Genomic DNA, 9,154 nt, shown 5'->3' with positions numbered 1-9,154 from the left:
TGCTTTCTGTTAATCAAAAAATTGAAATTTACTTCTTTCACTACAAAAATTTTTAGGATTACCGACGAAAATATCCATCAGTATTCCGTCTCTAAATAGCCTTACCGACATAGTTCCGACAGAATGCAATTTGTCGCCAGAATATGTGTCAGAACCTGTTTTTCCGACGGAAATATAAACTCCGTCGGTATATTACCGACGGAATTATAATTCCGTCGGCAAATCCCGCTGGACATATGTAACGAAGATTTCCGACGAAAGTTATACTTCCGTCGGAGCTAGGGGATTTTGGGCCCGGCTGTATCGTAAATTGCCAACGGAAGTCCCGTTTCCGTCGACAATTTCCGACGGACTATTTCCGTCAGCGATTGTCGACGGAAACGGGACTTCCGTCGGCAATTTACGATACAAGAATACTGACAGAATATATATTCCGTCGGTATTCCGTCAGGAAAATAAAAAAAAAACAACGAGCACCTGCTTGTATTTCCGTTCTACCATATATACATATGATATATCCATATAATCACAGTTTACAATCACAGTTTACAAACAAACTAACACAATCACAGTTTACATATTCTAACAAACCATATATAGATACAAGTAAACTAACATCAAACTAACACAATCCATACATATAGAAACAAACACTCCATACATATAAAAACATATAGAAACAACACTCCATACATATAAAAATATATAGAAACAAACATAATATAAACAAAGCATTTCCGTGCTCAAATATATAAATCCATACCATGATAACAATTTACTCCAAAAACATCTAATAGTGTAACATCCTGCAAAAGTAAAATACAATAAATTATGATGAGATTGATATCGATGTATAATTCAAAATATTACATATATGTATAATGAATTTTACATTTAAACAATAAATATCTAGATAGAAAGAAGATGATGATGATGATAATCGTGCTGAATATGTACACCCTAATGCCTGATACATATAATAATGTAATATTTAGAAATGAGCATAGTAGAATAAAATAATTAAATATATTTTGCATGTGACTTATATGATAAATAAAGATTTAAATAGTAGTTGAACAAACCTTGAAACATACTAATCACCACGGTCTGATGGGTCTTGAGTCTCCTGTGACTCAAGATCATGTGGCATCTGGGTGCGAGCAAAATTTGCCACGACCTCTCGCATACTGGCAAAGAGAGTATCCTGGTCAGTCCTCCTCTTCTCCTCAGCAACCCTCCACTGATCCATAGAAGTCATCTTCTCATCCATTGACTTCAATTGAGTGCGCAATTCTTCATTTTTGCATCTTAATGTCTGCACCTCACTAGAAGAAGAGGAACTAGCACGACCCCTAGGAGTCCTCAAACGATCAAATGCCACTTTGGCCTGGGAGCTAAGGCCATAGAGGGTGGAGTTTTTTGTCCTTCCACTGACAACATCATAATATATCTCATTTAGCGCATCGGTGGATAGAGACTGTGGATCCTCCCCCTCTGATGGTAGCTGAGAGGCCTGAGCCACTCTTTCTGTCATTTGGTCCTATGTTCAAAATTATAATATTGATCAATATTTAATTTGATAACAATTATTAAAGTTAATCAAAATAGAAATGCATGAACAAATGTAATAAAGTTAAAAATCTTACGTGTAGGGCCCGAGATCGAGAATCGATAAATGATCCATCTTTCTTCTTGTGGGTCTTTATAAATACCTCCATGCATGTGGGCTGCCGAGCAAGATCATGCTCCTACATACACAAATAATTTGTGACATAATTATACGTACTAATGTGATAATAAAATAAAAAATTGTTAGAAATTATAGCTTTAAATAAAATTACCAAATCCATAGCATGCTCAACGATATATTTTGATCCTGACGTATGCTGAACGGTTCCAGTGCTCGGGCCACCTGACTCTGTATTTCTATTAGATCAAGCCTTTTCAGCATTTTCTCGCCACCTTTCTACAACCCAGGTGGTCGTCCATACACTTCATGTCGTCTCTGAAACATACACCGACCTAGTGCCCTTTTTCCTTATATAATACATGAGGTCTCTGTAAAGTTTAGCACAATAACTATTCCATGTAGCTTTGAACTGTTCTTCTTGGTCATCTTCCCATGTATATCTTTTCTGCAATTATAAGTATAGATGTTAGTATATGAATGAATAAATATATTATTGAATACCAAATATATTAATTTTACTTACTACAAATTCATTGTAATAAAATGTCTTCATCTCCTGGTCTACATGTCTCCATGTAGTACTAGAAGCACATACTCACTTTTTAAATTTACTAGTGATATAAGAGGCTACCCGGTGGCCATCAGGAACAAATCTGTAAGGAAAAAAATTGATATGAAAAGTATTGAAGAAACTAATGAACTTGGATTACTAATAACAAAAATACATACGTATCTCCGACAACTCTAATAACCTTGTAGCCATGGGGTGCTACTGTCTGCTGCTTAGCCATAATAATATATTTGCACAATAATATAGCATGCATGTACTAGTAATAATATATCTACATAATATATCTACAAACATGCATAACATTAACATTAACATCACAATACAAAAATATATCTACACACATGCATAACATTAACATTAGCAACACAATACAAAAGTATATAGAAAATAACAGTTCAGACATCACATTAGCAACTATTTAATCAACATTAATAGTTTCCAAGTCTTCAACGCTAGACTCTGTTAGTACAAATTCATCTTAACTGTTGGACATCTCTCCATCATCTATCTCCTCATAAGTGACATTAACATCAACAAGTAATTAAGATGTTAATTCAAGTTGTGTATCAATTGAATGTCTCTCCACTTCGTCATTCTGAAATGCATCAGCAGCCAGAGTGGTATTCGGCATTTCAATAATCGAGCGAGGCTTCATTCGACAAACATACAACCATTCACTGTGTCTTCTTCTCTTTGTAGGGTATTCAAGATAGAAAACCTGTGTTACTTGTACCCTGAAAATAAAAGGTTCAAACTTGTTGAACCTTTTGTTTGCATTAACCTCAACTAAATTATACTTTGGATGTATTTTGGTACCTATTCTTGGGATAGGATCATACCATGAACATTTAAATAACACACACCTCTTAATAGGTAATGCAGGATATTTAACTTCTATGATTTCCTCAAGTCTACCATAGTAATCGTACTGAGTGTTATTGTTATCCATAGATCCTTTGACGCAAACACTAGAATTATAGGTTAATCTCCATGAATCTCGTAGTGCCACGTGGAATTTGAGGCCATTAACATAGAAACCAGAGTAGTCCTTTATTTTACCAAGGGGTCCTAATGCAAGATTCATGATCCTATCATCTGTCACATTTGATATTCTACGATCTTTAACCTACACAATTAGTAGACATTAGAACAGTACTTAACACACATGAACTAATTAGCATGACATCTAAATTATGTCGAATGAATAGATACTTCCAATAAGGGAGCTCCCAAAAAATACTCCTTTTTTTCCAACCACACTGGCACATCCTAACAATGTATCTATTTATCTCATCAGAACCAGATTGAGATACTGGTAGAAATCCATAACTGTTTATTTGCTCAATGATTTCTTCACCTGATGTATGGAATGTTGGAGGAGGTTTTTTTACTACAACATTTTTTAGGAAATTTTTCTTATTCCGCCTGAAAGGGTGATCAATAGGTAAAAATTTCCGGTGGTTATCAAACCAGGATACTTTTCGACTACAAGGTAATGAAAAAACATCAGAATTTGTCATGTAGTGTGGACAAGCTAATTTACCCGCCACGCTCCATCCTGTTAACATTGAATATGCTGGAAAATCACTAATCGTCCATAATAATGCAGCATACAATCTAAAGTTAGTTTTACTTGCAGCATTATAAGTCACTGACCCTACATTCCATAAATCATTTAATTCTGCAATTATCGGTTGCAAGAAAACATCTATCTTCTCTTTGGGATTGGTTGGACCAGGAATAAGCACAGTAAGAAACATAAATTCATCTTTCATGCACATCCAGGGTGGTAAATTGTATAGTTTTAATATAACTGGCCATGATGAATATTGCTGTCCCGATTGACCAAATGGTTGAAATCCATCAGCGGAAAGTCTCAATCTCACATTACGTGGTTCCATTGCAAATGAGTGAAATACAGTATCAAGATGTTTCCATGCAGAGGAATCACAAGGATGACACATAATACCTCTATCATGCTCATGTTCATGATGTCATGTCATGTGACAAGCTGTAGCGACAGATGCATACAAACGTTGAAGTCTAGTAGTTAAAGGAAAATAATACTTCACTTTCCAAGCAATATTTTTCTTCTTCTTCCCTAGTATGCGAGTACCATTCTTATAACGAGGGTGAGTAAAGATTTTGCATTCACTCAGTTCGCTATCTTCATGCCAAAATATCATGCAGTTGTTTACACAACAATCAATCTTCTCTACAGGCAAACCTAAACCTCTAACCAATTTCTTGGTACTGTAAAAACTATCTGTCATTATGTTGTCAGCAGGAAGTAACTCTGACATCAATTGACATATATCATCATAACATCTTTCATAAAAATGATGTTATGCTTTTATATTCAATAATCTTGTAGTAGCTGATAATTGCGAGTGACCTGAGGGAATGCCTTCCTACACTTCTCTTTCACTAGTCTTTAACATTTCATATAGTTGCTGATATTCAGGTGCAGATCTTTCGTTTACATTGGAATAATCAACTGTGGCATTCATTGTATCGCGAACCATTGATTGCATTCCAATATCATAAGTTGATAAGTCATGCATAATAAAAGTTGTGCCAGATGATGAACGACCGGAAGGCCCAATTGGTTCATACAAATAAGGTTCTCCGTGACAGTACCAATTGTAGTAATTTGGCACAAAATCATTCCTGCATATATGCATTTTTACAGTATCTTCATCACGGAAAGCTTTACAGTATCTCTCTATTTTGACATTTTTTATGATTGCACGGACACCTTAATTCTGCACCATTCATACATTCTGGATAGCTTTTAGCAAAGTTAACAAATTCTTCAACTACAGCAATAAAATTATTTCTAATAAATCCGTTTTCTAATTGATTATACATCCAAACTTTGTTCATAGACATTTTCACCTAAAACTAATAAATTGAGAATTAAAAATTAGCTTAGATTAACATACAAACATAAAACAAACAAAAGAACAATAGTATGTTATAAATTAATATACGAACATAACAAATATCTAAATTAAACCATGCTAAATAATATAAAATATAATAAACTAAATTATACCTGAAGATGTGAAGATCTACCGGAGAAGAGCAGCAAATATTATCTGTTTACAAAATAAAAATAATTTAGCATAAAATTTATCAAAAAATTAACAAATAGAAAGACGACCGACACAGGCCAACACAACAGTGTCTGGCATAGCAGCGTCCGACACAGTAACATCTAACATAGCCGGATCACTAGCATTCGACACAACAGCCAGTAGTTCGTTGCCGACCCGCACAGCGGCCAGCAGGACGCTGGCGGCCAGCAGTCGGCTACCGGCCAGTAGGCCGCTGGCCGCCAGCCCGCTACCTGCCAGCAGGCCGCTGCCAGCCAGCGTCTAGCGCTGCCGGCACAAAGGCCAGCAGGGCACTGGCGGCCACAAAGAGAGGAAGAGAAGAAGGTAGAGCTCTTACCGGCGAAATCGGGGAGAAGAAGAGGAGCCCGCACACGTGGAAAGAAAAGAAAGGACTAGGGTTTAGTTTTTAGCCGGCTTTACCGACGGAATCTAAATTCCGTCGGTAGACTTTTTTAAAAGAAAAAACCCACATTACCGACGGAATTAAAGATTCCGTCGGTAATATTCAGCCATTACTGACGGAATCTTTAATTCCGTCGGGAAAATATATATCACCGACTGAATAATCCTATTATTACCGATGGAAATAAATTTCGTCGGTAAATCTGTCGTTAAAGCTGTATTTTTTTTTAGTGTTTATTTTTTAAGTTGATCAAATCTTAAATCGTATGAAAAAACGCAAAAGAAAACCCCTATATATTTCGACATAGTCACGAGATCGGTGGTTAATGGAGTAAGAACCAGCCTCAAGTTTCCCCCTACTGCAATTACTTATTTATACCAATTGTTCTCGCGGTGGATCGAACAAACAGCTGCCCTCTCTCTGTTTTTTCCTCTTCGCAGCATCCTGACAAATTCGTCGCTAACATTCTGAATGGCCACTGATTTAATTCATTGTGTCCCTCGAATTTATTGGCATAGCATTTGGGTTTTATAAATATAGTGATCAAAAGGTCCAGTTCTCGATGAATTTTGGAGATATTGTGCAGAGAGTAGTAGTAGTCAAATAGTTTGAGCTTCAATGGACCGGCCTACCAAATGATTGGCAACCACTGTCTTTACAATCTCCCTCACAATCAATTGATTTATCATTGCTAAATTTGCCCTCTGAATCTGACCAGTTGTACTATGACTTCTTCCCCAGCTAATCCAGAGTATGTATAAAAGAAATAAAGTATGAGAAAAAGCACAAGAAGATACAATCAATTATTTTGTTCAGAATTTTCAACGACTCTTATTTAAGACTTAGATCTTTTAAATTTATCGATAGATAATCCATTAAATTCTCGATCGATAAATTTTTGATAGAGTAATCGAGTAGACGAAAAATATAGGATAATACAAGTAACAATAAGTAATAAAAGTAACAGTATATTCATTACCAACATGAAAAAATAAAGATCTAGATATGCTTAGGTGTTGTTGTCGGTCTTCCAACAATAGTCAAGAAAAGTAGAGCAATAGAATATTGTGGGAGCAGTCAAACGATCAAGGATTAGCATCTGTCGGATCTTACAAAGTTATATTGAAGATGTTGGTCGAAACTCTTTTTTAGGTATTTCCGGGTGCTTAGACCACCCTCGGGTGCTTGGATTGAGGCATATTCGATCCACTCGGTAAAACTATCAGATCATACAAAATCTAACTTTAACCATTTATTATTCATCAAAATAACAATTCAATTATTAGTGTCAACTGCACTAACACAATATATTTAGGGTGCGTTGGTTCGGAGTTATCCTTGATAACCTTGGTTATCCATCCAAGGTTATCAACGAAAACCTTATTTGGTTTAGGTAATCGAGGATTCCCGAGTAATGTTCCATGCCTGACTCGTCAGCAAAAGGATCATGCAACCTGGAATCGGAAAACCTTAGAAAACTAAGGGGGTGTTTGGTACATACGTTTTTTATTTTTATTTTCTGGAAAACGCGCGTTTTCTAAAAAATTAGATATCATTTTCTAGAAAAACAGAAAATGACAAAAAGTCATTTTCTGTTTTCTAGAAAACGCGCGTTTTCCAGAAAATGAAAATAAAAACGGTACAAACCAAACGCACCCTAAGATTTTTCTTGATTCCGGGGTTAACGAATTTTTTTTTACCAAAAATACCCTCCGATAAGAAAAAAACGTGAAAAAAGGGAAAAACGTAAAAAAAATATTAAAAAATATTTAAAAAATTTAAAAATAAAAAAAATTAAAAAAATAAAAATAAAAAAATTTAAAATTATTTTTTTTAAAAAAAATAAAAAATTTAAAAAATAAAAAATTTATAAAAATTTTAAAAATAATAATAAAAGAAAATAAATTTAAAAATAAAATAAATAAATTTAAAAATAAAATTAAAAAATGTAAAAAAAATAAAAATATTAAAAAAATAAAAAACACATTAAAAACTTAAAAAAATATACAGGAAAAAGAAAAGTAAAAAAACATAAAAAATTAAATAATAATAATAATAATAATAATATGTATAGTTGATTTTGTAACTGAGGGTAATACAATAAAATATTAAACTAGGTATTTATTAAAACCTTTAAACAAACAAGTTTTTGTTGCATTATCTAGGTTGAATCAAACAACATTTGGTTATGTTTTATTCCTCATAATCTTGGTTATGTGATTACCTGGTAATTACATAACCAAGATTATACATGAAAACTTGAATCAAACGCATTCTTACTGTGTGTGGCCAAGCACATAGGAAAAGATGAAGATAAAAACGTGGAAGGCGAGAAGAAGTGAATGAATGTTGTATTGCTTTTGGGTAACCTAATATACCTTAGCGGTTGTACATTCGATTGTTGTGTCAATCCCTCGAATCGTCGGATGGCAAGGGTTTTTCCCCACAGTCAGATCACTAGGTTAGATGATCTCAATCATGACTCAATCTCCACCATTAAAGTGCAATAATGATAAATTAGAAAGTGACACTTCCACATCCGAGGCAGTTCAAATATGAAAGTTGGATGCAAAGAGTAATTATATGCCAACGCGATCCATCCGTCGGATCCAAGGTTGCATCATAAGCTGACAAATTGTCGCATGCCGTTGGATTTAATACCATAAGACACTTTTGTAACGACCCACCTTCCACTACTAGGCTGTAAGGCGAATCACTACGGTTACTGTGCTAAGCTGCGCGGAAAACTGATCTAATTTGAGTTTTTATGCTACTGATATCTGACCTAATACATGTTATTGGTTCTACCTGTGCTAAGGGAGATGATCTAAGGGATACCTGGTGTATCCTACATCCCCTACGGTCAAGGAGCTGGACTGATAAGTTTCTGGGACGAAACCTGAGCTTCCCAATCGATCCGAGCTGGACTGGATCGATTGCTCTTGGTTGGATCGGTCCGTGGATCGATCGGAGCTGGGGAACGTTCTGTTCACGACTGGATCGGTCGGCAGACCGATCCAGGTGTGGCTGGATCGGTCGGTCGGACCGATCCAGGTATGTCTGGATCGGTCGGTCGGACCGATCCAGGTATGTCTGGATCGGTCGGCTGACCGATCCAGGCACCTGAAATCTCCTGGGACGCTACTGTATCATGCTGGATCGGTCGGCTGACCGATCCAGGAGGATACTGTATCTAGCTGGATCGGTCGGCTGACCGATCCAGTGACACAGCCAGGCCCTGATCGGTCGGGAGACCGATCAGAGTCTGATTTCACCCGGGGACTCGGATTTCAGCACTTTGGCGTGCCAAAACCCCACTTAACACCTAACTAATGCATCATAACTATTCTAACAACATATAATAACGTTCC

The sequence above is a fragment of the Zingiber officinale genome, chromosome 9B, assembly GCF_018446385.1.
Source record: "Zingiber officinale cultivar Zhangliang chromosome 9B, Zo_v1.1, whole genome shotgun sequence".
In the NCBI taxonomy this organism is placed as follows: Eukaryota; Viridiplantae; Streptophyta; class Magnoliopsida; order Zingiberales; family Zingiberaceae; genus Zingiber; species Zingiber officinale.
This window is presented reverse-complemented; position numbering follows the sequence as displayed.